General features: G+C 33.6%; 1 protein-coding gene across 1 annotated transcript in view; it reads left to right on the top strand.

The window, feature by feature from the left end:
* LOC106116584 (nephrin) overlaps positions 1 to 14321 on the top strand; it is an 89897-nt gene that overhangs the window by 54132 nt on the left and 21444 nt on the right. The window lies entirely within an intron of this gene.

Below are 14321 nucleotides of genomic sequence, written 5' to 3'. Positions count from 1 at the left end.
CAGGAAGAATTTGTAGTACCAGGTGAACAGCCAATGCTTTAATTAATTGTGGGTTTCTGAAACAAAATCTTTGTATAAAACATATCTTCTGTCATTATCTTTAACTAAACAGAGATAACAATGTGTTTTAAATGGGAATCTCGTCTTAGAAGCTCACGGTAAGTGTTTCATATCATTACATTAATATTATATTAACCGTAGTCTAAATAGGGTTTGTTGTTTGGATACAGGGAGAACTGATTATGCGTGAAACCTCGATTCGCATTATCAGGTTAGAGAAAAAGTCGCGGTCCTTTGGACTGTTGCTTATCCTGGTTCGACTGTATTTCAGGTTACCTTGTCTTTAAGTTATTTTTGTTAGCTTATATTTTATTATAAAAAATATACTGAGGAAAAAAAAACTAATTTCAGTTGAATCAATTTAATATTCAAAAACAATTTCGAGTGTACTAATTAATTAATATTCAATTATATTTCTTATTTCTAAAAACCTAAGCAAAAACAATTCTTGTAATTAATGCTAATGAATGTAAAAATTGTTAAAAATTATTTTACTTTTGGAAGAAAACTTGAGTTAAAAAAAACATTTTAACGAAACCCTTAATATCGACCATAAAATAAAAAAAACTTATTTGTTATTGTAGAAAACACCCTGTATTTGAAAACTTTTTTTTATCACATTTTATTATCCTGCCACTAATACCGTTGGTTTCTGAGACCAAAATCTTCGAATAAAAGATATTGTCATCCCTGTCTGTCTTTGTTGTCAAATATAATGACTTATCTTTGACAACAAAGACATAACAATATCTAAATGAGGATTTTGGTCTCAGAAACCCACGATTACTTTTTAAATTTTCACCAAAGGAGACACTTAGTGAAGTTTTAGTATGGGAAACATAAGCTAAGTTGATATCTAATTTGCCCTTAAACAAATCGGAGTGCGAGTGCTTTCGTAATTCCTTAGCACAACGCTAAAATAAACCCTTAGTGAAAATATAGCAAAAGAAATCACTAACGGAGTGCAAACTTTAATTTTACACATAAAACTACCATGAGAATTCTACAGACTTCGCAGAGTAATAAAATGCAGAGTTAAACATGGGCACATATTTATAGACTCGCTTAAATATTAAATTATAAAATATAAGTATATTAAATTTTACATCGACCAATCTGTCAGCACATAACCATCACCTTGCAGCCTTAAAAAAAACGTGGACACGTATTAAACACATATCGGAAACTGCCGTAAGCGAACCGACACGCCTCGTTAGCGATGCGACTAACGAAGTGAACAGCACGGATTACCGACACGATACGAGATGACACGACATATAAGGCCATTTGTACACAAAGCAACGTATATCATTAACACTAATATTGCATGGTTGTCACGAGAATCAAGCGCACGCTCTGTTCACACAACGTTGAATCATCGACACGCGTCTTCTATTCGGTTAGTAGAGGCATAGCGACTGTTCCGCCATCTTCAAAATCAAGACAACTTTTCTCACGGCGAACTTGACAAACAACGCATCTGCAATTGCGTATGTCTATGGGCAACGGTCGCGTTACTTCACCGATTTTAGGTGGCCGTTCGCTCGTTTGCCACCTTATGATATAAAATAAAAAAAAGGTTGTGAGCGACTGGCTTTGGCGATGACAGAAAAGTCGGCAACGGGCGCTGTGGACGAACCTCTGTGATTTTGTATCGCGTAAATCGCTTAGTGACTGAACCCCTCGGGTTTCGAAGACTCACGTTTCCTTGTGTACGACAGACCTAACTATGATTCACAAACTGCACCGACGAACACGTCATTATTTCGATAGTCTATGAATACGGTCCTGTAATCGATATACTGACGCTTGGATGGACAGATTCTCCATTACTATAGTTATTGTTTTAGCAATGAAAAGGACAATTCGCAAATCAGTATATTATTAATGAGAAAAACATGTATGTTTCCACTTACGATACATCTGTATAGATCTCTGTTTTATCATAGAAATTGAGAGGGACGCTTATGGACAAATATATAAACGTAGCTTTTGCCTACAACTCATTCCGCGCGGAATTAATAAATAAATTTAACAAGTAGCCTATGTGGTCTTCAGACTATGTTCTATATCCATGCCAAATTACATCGGGATCCGTTGAACCGTTCTGGATATATAATACCTTCTAACAAACATCCATATCTAAACATTCGCATTTATAATATTAGTAAGAAGTAAGATATTGATTGACGAGTTAAATTTATTTATCACATAACAAAATATAAAACATAGCACAAAATGTCGTGTAAATTAAGTTAGAAGTAACACTTTACAAACAACAATTTTATTTGCTTAATGCAATAAAAAGCTTTATTTCTAAGTAAAATTTAAATTTTACTTAGTTCACTTAGCTTCTTATCTTTGTATGATTATTTTTATATTCCAAGGTGACCCGACACCTAAGTTATTACTTAAAATGAAACCTTCAAAGTTAAATGACTTGATTAAAATGTAACTTAACGATACAAATACGGTTATAACAGTAAAATACATGTTTATGGAGAATAAACCCAGGACCTAACACTTGTAAGGGGCCATAAATCGGATCCTTATTAAATATAACTGAAAATTCATTGGAGGAGGTTATTCAACCTTTGAGTAACAATATGCTGTAAATAGTCAACAATCTTATACTAATATTACTAATAATAGTTTGGATGGATGGATGTTTGTTAGAAGATATCTCCAGAACGGCTCAACGAATCACGATGAACTTAGGCACAGATGTAGAACACATAGGCTAGTTATTATGTTTTTAATTATACGCGAAGAGGGTAACGGGCGACGGCTAGTATTATAAACTAGCGCTCATCTGCGACTTCTCATGCGTAAAATACACAATCATACCCGCATGCATCCAGCTACCTTCCCATCAAAGTAATGTCAAAATCGGTTCAGATTTCCCGGAATAATCGACTTAGGTTCCTTCAAAAGCGGCCATACCATTTCCTTAAAGGTCAGCAACGCATCTGCAGTTGCTCTGGTGTTGCAGATGTCCATGGGTGTCGTTGAGTGTACCCGCCGCTCGTTTGCCCCCTTCTCTTATAAAAAGGCGGTGTAAAGCAGTCTCAAAAAGTCTCCTTCTCACTGTTGCTTCCGAGTAATCACAATAAAACACTGGTTATATCTTGGTGCGAGTCAATTTTAATGAAATGCAATCGGCAGGTCGATACATATAAGAAATAAATTAATACCGCGACCCAGCAATACAGACGCCATCTATTGACATAATATTATAATTTAAATTGTCATAATAATTGACACGCGGTCTTGCGGCAAAACAAAATCATCGTGTCTCTTTTTATTACTTAAAATATTTTATTCCGTATAACCCGTCTTTTTTTTAATATATCTTCTTGTTGCTCTTCTTTTTATCCATTCCTGTAAAGCAATATCATGTTTTCATAAAGTAAGCATTTTTGCATATTTAATAGATTTAATGCAACTTTTTTATGCTTAACGTTATATTATCTGTTCGTTAGAGAATCATAATTACGAGGTTCTTGTATTACTAAAAGATTGCTTGGAAATTTTTCTCATTTAATGCTAATGTGAGAAATAAATTGTACATTAAAATTGCACAATTTAAAATTTCAACACACATCAATATGAATCTAACGCTTCGTAAGCTCTGAAGCCTTCACTTATCAATGTCATTTCAAAATCTGCGGCATCGTTAAATGCGCATTTTTATATGAAAATGTGTCAACTAGATTTTACGGTAGCGTTTGCAATGAATTACGAGTTCAAAACTCGACGCATCTTCATGGATCTGTATTGCGAATATAACAACCATTTTGATGGGTTGTTAATAACATTTTAAAACGGTAAAATGTCATGTGTTTTAGTACAAATACTAGCGATCGCCTATAATTTCGTCAGTGAAAAATAAACACGCCCGCGTTCATCAGCTACGTTCCGGAGATTATGCGGAACAGACACAGCCTTGTGATCAGACATAAAGACAGACAGACAAAAATTAAAAAAAAAAATTCGTTAACAGTAACGCAAATATATCACGTGTACGAAATATTTTTATCTACATATTAAATACAGACACTTCAATTTAATTATATATGGATCGTTTCATTATTAAGACGTCATTACGTAAGTAATTAAGGTCTGTTAAAATCTTTGGGACAAGTATAAGTACAGTCCTTAACCTTCCACCTCATTACTCTACCTATTTTTTATTCCTACAAGGGATATCATTCACGGTTCTATAATAAAATTAAAATATTAATTTGACGTAACCAAAATATAATTGGGCCAGAAAATCATTCTTTGCGATAAAATTTGATCATATCTCAGCATTTAAAGATATTTTTAGTTCTTCTTATTTTATTCCTAGTTGTAGTTACAGCTATTCCTTTTCCATATTTATAAACGAAATCTCAGATTACAAAATAGTTTGAAAGTAGAGAAAAATATTAATAGAATTTAGTTTCAGCAAGTCGCCACAATCAGATTATGACGTCATCAAAGCTGCACAAAGTAATCCTCGGAAGATATAAACAAGCGAATAACTGGAACAGGCAATTGCAGAAATGACAGAAAGAAAATCTTTCTGCTAATAATGCAAAATTTAAATCAATTTTTAGTAATTTACTGATTGTTATCACGATTAATTTTAGTTGGTATACATAAGCATACTAATTGCTATGTATTAGCAAAGATTGCTTAAACATACATTGTATAACATAGATTTCACTTATATCATAAACTAGCTGTCGCCCGCGACTCTGTCCGCGTGGATATATCATCATCAGCTCACTATATGTCCCCACCGAGGGGCTCGGAGCCTACCCTAAGTTAAGGGTGATAAGGCCATAGTCAACCACGCTGGCCAAGTGCAGGTTGGTTGACTTCACACATATCTTTGAATTTTTTCTCAGAGATGTGCAGGTTGCATCAAGATGTTTTCCTTCACCGTAAAAACGTCGGATAAATGTACATATGTAAATCAGAAATCGAAAAACACATTGGTACATGGCGGGATTCGAACCCAGGACTTGCAGATTGCAAGTCAAGTGCTTGACCCCTGAGCCACCGACGCTCGTGGATATATAAAAAAACTTAATTAGCTACCTAATGTTACTACCTACCTAAACCTATGTATTCTTTCAGATTATGTTCTATACGTATGCTAAATTTAATCGAGATCACATCCATCTTAACATTAGTAAGTTAATAAAAAGCAGCTCTTCAAGGCATAAATTCGAGAAAAAAATGAATAAATAGTATCCTATGACCGTCTCCTGGCTCTAAGCTACCTCCTAACCAATTTTTAGCCATATCGGTGAGCCGTTCTTGAGTTATTAATAGTGTAACTAACACGACTTTCTTTTATATATATAGATACGAATGTTTGGACTGATGGATGTTTCTTAGAATGTATCTCCTGGATGTATGGATCTCGCCGAAATTTGGCGTAGATATAGAACATAGTGTAGAGGAAAATTTACGCTACTAATTAAGTTTTTTAATACTGCGCGGATGGAGTAGTAGGCGACAGGTAGTCTAGTGACAAATATAGCCTATGTCACCCGGGGATAGTGTAGCTTGCCGATAGTGAAAGAACGAAATTGGTTTAGTATTAGGAGCCTATTCAATATAAACAAACAAACTATTAAATGATTTCTCTTTAGCATCAATATATTGATCTTTGTTTCCTTTTTCATAGTTATTACTTTATCTTCATAAAATGTAGCTGAATGCTTTGATTTTATTAACTTCATATTTCTATTGAATTTCTTGTTTACGTCGGTCGCGGATTAAACAAGCTCTTTATGTACAGCAAGGGATTTAAAAGTATAAGCTTCAGTAAAGCTGTTTGCTTTAATAGATTAATGGAAAAAATAAATTATTGTACATATATTGTAAAAAAAACCACTACAAAAGCACTAATATTTTAAATACAGAGGTAAACCCAATATTTATGGCAACTTTTTTCAAAATATTATTCAAATAGCCGTCGCCTGCGACTCCGTCCGCGTGCAATTAAAAAATAAAAATTAGTAGCCTATGTGTTCTTCCTGACTATGTTCTACATCAATGTTAAATTTCAGCGAGATTTATTTAACCGATCTGAAGATACCTACAGCCTAACATCCATCCATCCATCCAAATATTCGAAATTATAATATTAGTAAGATTAAGTTATTGACATATACCGGACATTATTTTATTTATTATAATTTTCTATAACATTCAAATGTTATTAAAAAAGAAAGCTTATCTACGCTTTCTTTTTAAATTGAACTTAGTATTGGCTTTAGTATTACGACGAAACGTAATTTAAGTAAATAAAAATGTTAAACAGACAGACGGACGGACAACAAAGTGATCCTATAAGGTTTCCGTTTTTTTCCTATTAGGAACGGAACCCTATAAATATGAAAAAAAAACAAAGAGCAAATACTAATTTCTTTTTCTTATTTCGGTATAATTAAAAACTTGTATAATATAAGGTGTCTTGTATCATAAAAGATGGGTCCCGTCTTCATTATATTGGTATCAAAGCTCTGCTACGTCACACGTTCGCGTCTGAGAACGAGCTCGAGCGAAACAACGACATGATATTGAAATTTCATCGAAGCAGGAAACAAAGACAAGAGTCACGTCTCAAAGCTGCGATATCAATGAGCTTGCGGCCCAAGAAGTAAGCGACACCGGATTTTATACATTAGCGGAATAAAAAATACTTAACTATTAGCCTGTGTGTTCTTCCAAATTATTTTCTACATCTGTGCGTGTCAGTGAGATCCATGCGGCCTTTCTGGAGATACCATCTAACTTACATCCATCCATCCATCCATCCATCCATCCATCCAAACATTTGCATTTATAATATTAGTATTTGGCGGAGGTCTCGTTTTAGGATTGACAAATAAATATTTTGTGTTCATATATTTTAATTCAAGGTTTTCGAAATCGAAATGATAGAATTCAGTCATTATAAAAGGTACGAAGAAGCTTACGCATCACTTTTTTCTTCTTTCTGTGTTTTTGCTTAAGTGTATCTAAAAGTTTTTTTTTTATGTCCACTGCTTAAGTAAAAGTGCTTTTACAAATTCAAATAATCGTTGAAACAAAAGCTAGAATATCATTCAATGTGTTCCATATTTAAATTAGAGAATTTACGTGTTCCCACAAATTGTATTACTCTGTGATTACAGAGTAGCGTGAAAACCGAAATCATGCACGGTGACGTCACTCCTCACTATTGATAATCCATTTGTCGGCGCGCTTCGTTACCCGCGGCTCTAACGAGCGTCTACCAGAACAGATCGGAGACGTTCCTACAATTCAAGATTTGCACACACAAGAGAATTACGATTAGATTTGTTCATTTCATCTTTTATTCATTCTAAATGAAAAAAAATTAACACTTCCACAACATCCTTTATGCGTCATGTCAAAAAAAAAGTGCATATGTCTAGGTCCATTTTATAGTCGTTATTATGAGGTCTTAATTTTATATTTTCTTAATTGTTTGGAATCAACTCCAAAACCTAAAGAACTATTTTTAAAAGTATTTTATCAACAGAAAGTTATTTTTATCGTAAAATAATAACACACACAACTCTAATAGAGGCAGGACACAGACCTCCATTTGGCACGGTTAAACGAACCTTCGCAACCTACCGTTAAGCATTTCGGGAGACGAAACGTTAGGGCATGAAGAATAACAAATGCTATAATATTTCCTTAACTTTCCAAATGTGGATGAAGCTAGTATTTAACATTGTGTTATAGGTCGTTAAATCGTTACCTGAACCCATATTATAGCTGAAGTGATCCATCGCTGCCACGCCACCTGGCGAGCTACCAAACAAGCCGTCAAGCCTGAGTGAGCTGGCATTGCGCCAGTCTTCTGGCTGATGCCTCTTATTTTATCCCACCAATATTCTAACCGTACATTACTTTGACAAAAGTCGAAAAGACCTCATTAAAATTGTCAACAGTTAATATTAATCTTGCGAAAAAATTTATTATGTACCTAATCATTAATTTTAAATTTTGAAATTTAAAAAAAAAGTCGATAATTTTTTTACTTATACATTTAACTTACCAATAGTTTGGAAATATAAAAAGGGAATACGATTCTAATAAATATTTTGAAACTATTAATAAAGACACATTTTGGAATTCCTCAAAACCAAAATGTGAAAATTTAAATTTCTAGAATAACAAGCGTAAGTACGAAGATCCTCATTTAACTTAAGATGTCTCGCTGGATGGGCTCACTAAAATAGTTCCAGTGTTCTGTGTGAGTAATTGACGCAAAGACGACACGTACGACCAAAGTTGTATATAAATAACATTATGTATATATAATAATATACATGTGTGAATTTCATTTGCTAGACGCTCGTAGCACTCGAGCCGCGACACGCCTCGTTACGCCCGATACTTAATGGCGTGTGGCTCACCTCATAAGAGAAAGCGGTTACTAGTTAAATTAGTATATTACTGGGCAATGTATTGTAGTGTTAAATTGAAACTGAGCTACAATGTTACGAATTTATATATCAGTGCTACGAATCGCTACGAAATGCTACACTGTTCGAATTCAAATTTTATGGTCCTATACTTCAATAAAATATTTATATAACAAAAACGTAGAGTAAATAAAACTTTTTGCCAAGAGCGTTTAAATCTCATTTCAATGCTTAATATTTTAAACATAATTTAAGGATATCCCATGTTCAAAAGTTTAAATTTCTGAAGTCCTTTTCTCTCAAGTTACTGATTCTTCTTTAGCGAACGTTTCAAACTAATTAATTTTTAATCATTACAAGGTTTGTTAATTTTTAAAATTTCATAGATATTCAAGTAATAAAACGTTAAGACATAGAAACAATATAAAATGCACATCTCAAATTTCCAACTAAGATGACTTTGAATGCCGACTCACTTTAGTACGATGTTCAGAAAATTCACTACTACATTTTCCTTGTTGTAGCAAAGAAAACAGGCAATAATAATAGCTTTACCTGATTTGGACTAAAGATATACAGATAAGAAAACACTTTTTCACCTTTATTTCGGCACATGTAACAAATTTAGTTTTAACATTTCCACAAAATAAATGTGGAATGTAAGCCCTACTTTCTTTTAAGCATTAAATGTATTAAGATTTTATCTCATTCTCCGTAAAGGCGTCTTCTAAACCTATTTATTTTATTTGTTAAAATACTACGTTAAGATACGAGACGCACACAGCCTTTGAAGATATTTACTTGAATTACTTTCTGCTTAATCATGAAAGAGCTAAACAATTAGATAATGTTATTTCTATTTTATATTTTTTATAAAAGTAGGACGCAAATGAGCATCAGGAACATCGAGGTGTTCATCGAAGCATATGAACGTTTGCAAAATCAGACAGAGGAACCGCAGATGCGTTGCCGGCCTCCGAGATGGTGATAACCTTGCTTCTTGAAGAACCTTAAGTCGTAGCGGTTTGGAAATACCGCCAATTGTTATATTGATTGATGTCATTTTAAAGGATTAAACTAAGAATTATATTTATTTAAATGTGAATCTGTGGTCGCTGCCTACCCCGATTACATTCTAATATTTATTTTTCCTTGACAATAACTTTCTTGTAACAGAGATTCATTATTGCATGAAACGATGAACGATTATTTGCCAAAGCTGATCATAATTTGGTCAAATTGTTTAATAATAATATATAAATTTTTGACACTCTGTAAAGCAGTCTCAAAAAGGTCTCCCTCTCACTGGAGAAGTATCGAGTAGTCACAATGAAACACTGGTTATGTCTTGGTGCGAGTCAACTTTATTGTAATATGTTCCGCCATCTATTGATATAATAATGTAAACTTAATTGACATAGCGTTTGACACACTCTTTGACAAATTATTACGTTCTGTTCAGTTTCATGTCAATAATAAAATTACAAATCCAAATCGCTTGGTAATCAACAATGCAAAATATAAGCTATTAAAATGCACTTAAACTTTCAATATACCAAAACAACGTACCCTTACTAAGTTTGTATACTATGTATGTAATACACCGTAACTTGCGTTATGGAGGGACCCTTATTTAAACTGTCAGACCGTTTCTATCTTATAAGATATAAACAAGCAAGAAGTCATTTGCAAATACAACAATAGTGACCCAAATCTAATATCCCTGTGTGTAGGCGGCTTTAGAATTATTACAACCTGTGTGTACTCACCCTAACAATACAGGGATGTCAGTTTACAAGGTCGACAAAAAGGTGCACGTGTTATCCTCCTTGAATTTATTATGAATAGCTCACGCCCTCAACTACGTTCGCGCGTTATTAAAAGTAGCCTATGTGTTCTTCCAGACTGCTCTACATTTGTGACAAATTTCAGCCAGATTCGTTTAGCTGTCTTGGAGACACGTAAGAACAAACATCCATCCATCCAGAGCCCTCTGTGCGACGATCCTACTATCTTTATTTGAGTTCTTTTAAATTATTTTACTACTGTTAATAATTTTTAAAGACGTACGTTGTTTTCATTACATTAACGTCTTCGCAATTATTGAAGTATCTACGTAGTTATTTCTATGTGAACTTACGAGCACAATCCTCAGTTTAAATTACCAAGAGCGGAACGAATACAAACTCAGACACTATTAAGGCTATGCCACACGAGCGAGCAACTAGTATTAAGGCTATGCCACACAAGCGAACAACTAGTTACTAAGTAATTACAACGTTAAAAGCGAATAGCGTCCCGAACGTGAGCTGCCTGAGAAAATAATGGAGTTGGAAACGATGATAAGGCTTTTATTAAGTGCGATTAAAAACATGTTAAATAAAATATCGGTTTTAGGCTCTGAATCGATAATTCTAAGTAAATAAATAAATAATTTTTTAGTATGATTTCAATTTGAGCGATGTACAGTCAGCTACATAAATATGTATATATTTACAGAGCTTTAGTCACTTGTATAGGTCTACGGTTTAAAAAATATTTATGCACAAATCTGTGAATAACTTGTTTTCATGGGAAAGCATACGGACTGATACGTACATATACATGTTTTTTTTATTCTTACGGTCTATACAATCTTCTGTAGGTATGTAAATGTGTAAATATTTATGCAGCTGACTGTACATAATATCGTCGAGGTAAAAAGTCAATTCTTGATAAATATGAATACAATTATATTTTTACTGTAATAAATAAATCAATCAAAATACACTCCAGTAAAAAGTTAACAATTTCCATTCACGGCAAATAGTTTTGAGAAATATTCGAAATTCACTTTTTTATATATCAGTAACAATCCTATACAAAGATGTAATTCCAATAATAGAACAAAGGTAACATTCAGCATTGAAAGATTGAATACAATCCGAGATAGAAAAGCCGTAGCGAAGGTATTTGGTCCCTTTTCATATACCTCAATGCTCCTCTTTTAATGCCTTTGGGCGTAAAATACATGCATACCCCACTATATAAAAAAATATACAAACTCTCATTTTTTTATCTTTCGCTATAATTTCAGTATCATTTTCAGAGTACTACCTTGGGTTTCTGAGATCAATGTCATATATATTATGATCCCTGTCATTCTCTTTGACAAATCAGATATAACAATATGTTTTAAACTGTGATGTTGGTGTCAGAAGCCCACGGTTAATTGCTAGAAGAAAACGGAGATAGATTTTTTCGTAATGAAAAGTGCGTATTTACAGATAATACTTATGCAAAATACTTAAAGCTTTTTACAATATTGTGAAAAGTAAGATTCAAAAAAAAAGTTGTGACATAGTTCTGTTTCGTTAAAAGCGTTTAATAAAGAAAAACATGTAGGATAAGTTACTGGCAGTACTACTAAAGATAGGAGTAGGCTACGACATAATATCTGACATAAATGGCCGACGTAAATGTCGGTTTTGTCCACACTTGTATATGGATTTTTATGCATCGCCTAATGAATAAAAAATTTTGCAATTAAAGACACTCACTGTATCGTACAGTGTCTTAGTCGAATCGTACTTTTAAAGTTGTTCTGTAGATAAAAAAAGTAACAAAATGACTTGACTCATAAGAATTTTAAACTAGTAAAAAGCGACAACACAAGATCTTTAGATTTATGAGTCTTTTAGGCTTATCTGCCTTTGTTTATACGCATTTAGAGAATTCAACGACGCGGTAAATAAGATCATATACAAGTAATTTAAAAAGCTAACGAAGCAGCTAATGAAGCTAGCAAATAACATTCGTGACGTCATGTGACCTGAGCGGGTTCATTTAGTCTGCGTATTGAGCCATTAGTCAGTCTGACCTGATCGTATGCCTCGTTACCATTCCTAATTATACTACACAAAGTTACGTTGATGTTAAAATTAGATGTATTTATGGTTTTCTGTCATTTAGTTATCGTTATCGGACAGTTATGAAAGAGTAGGAATCTCACTTATTAATGGGAAAGTTTAGATAGATAGACGGGTGTTTGGTAGGGTGTTATCTTCGGTTGTGGAGAGAGTCCCACATAACGGGAGTGTCTTTCCCCGAGGCACCCGGTATGCGTAACGCATTCCCCTATTAAAAAAGGGTGTTATCTCCGGAACAACTCAACAGATTTGAATTAAATTTGGTACAGATGTAGAACATAGCCTGGAAGAACAGGTAGGCTACTTATTATTTTTTTATTTTCAATCTTACGAAGTCGCGTACGACATTGGTGATCATTCAGCAGAAACTTACAGTCAAGAAATATTTCTTGACTCTATCTGCTTATTTTTAAATAAAAATTGATCACTAGCTTTTGTAAATCGCCTTGTCATTTCATTTATTCCTTTTTGCAAGTTCCCTGAAGCACTGAGGCGTACCTTTCAAAGTTATTTTAATGATAATATCCCGTAGATACGTCGTTTTGTGTCGACGAAGTAACGAGATATAGAGCGAGGCAGTTTCTTTGTTGTTCATATCAGTGACAGGCGCCGCGGGTGTTTTACGAAAAGTATTAAAGTCATCTGTTATAGCATGAATAGCTTTTTGATATAGATATATTGTAAGTGTAGGTTTTCACTACCGAAAGACACGGACACAGACAAAACTCATTTTGTCTTACTCTTTCGCGTTGAAAAAACAGAGATGACATTATACAGGTGTTTAGGATATGAGATCCGATGTAATAATTTGTCAATATCAAAATTTGAGATAGACGAATAAAAATAGTTAAGTAGTTTTGAGTTAAATCGGAAAAAAGTTATCAAATTATATTTTTTTAATAAACCATCTCCTCGATTGCAATCCGTTACAGATAAACAATTAAAAAGTCTAGTCCAGGATATCAGCGATAGAAAGAATTTTCTATCTCAAACAGTAGATTAGTAGTTTATTAATAACTAGCTGTCGCCCGCGGTCCGTCCGCGTGGATGTATAAAAAAAACTTAATTAGTGTAGTCCACCCATCCATCCATCCACATCACATCCATCTAAACATTCGCATTTATAATATTAGTAAGTAAAAAACAAACATATTATAAATAAAAAACAAAAAACTTAAATAAAAAACAACTCTTCAAGGCATAAATTCGAAAAAAAATTAAAATGAATAAATAGTATCCTATGTCCGTCTCCTGGCTCTAAGCTACCTCCTCACCAATTTTTAGCCATATTGGTGAAGCCGTTCTTGAGTTATAAATAGTGTAACTAACACGACTTCCTTTCATATATATAGAGATAAGAAGATAAGCAAACCTCAAACAACGTAAAAGTCTTATAACATTTGCAAATGTAACATACACGATCTGCACATGTTTTTCTGATAGAAGTAATTGCTACCAGCATACTATATGTAAGTAAAATCAGTCAAAGGATTTTGGCAAGAGTGCCGCACACTGCTGTTTCGGTTCGTTAGCTGATCTCCGCTGGCGTCGGAGCACGGCGACTGGAAATCAATACGTGTTTAGCTTAATCAAACGTTTAGCAAATATTTATCTTTATCTTGCCATTTTCAATTCTATTTGGATTTTCATTTGAATTTTAGAGTAAAATTGTAAATGGCGTGACAGAATGAACAGGAGAATTAAGCTAAATCTAAACAACAACGAAAAGAAAAAGTTACTCCGAAGATAAAGAATATGACTCACCATGGGTTTCTGAGACCAAAATTCCCATTTGAAACACATCCCTGCTTTGTCAATGGTTATGCCAGGGATGATATGTTTTAATAAACATATTTTGGTATCAGAAATAAACGGTAAGACTGGCTACTTAACGGTAGTTCAGATACCG

This window comes from Papilio xuthus, unplaced genomic scaffold (genome assembly GCF_000836235.2).
Source record: "Papilio xuthus unplaced genomic scaffold, Pxut_1.1 DF827714.1, whole genome shotgun sequence".
Lineage (NCBI taxonomy): Eukaryota > Metazoa > Arthropoda > Insecta > Lepidoptera > Papilionidae > Papilio > Papilio xuthus.
The sequence above is the reverse complement of the archived record's forward strand: the minus strand, read 5'-3'. Positions and strand labels throughout refer to the sequence as shown.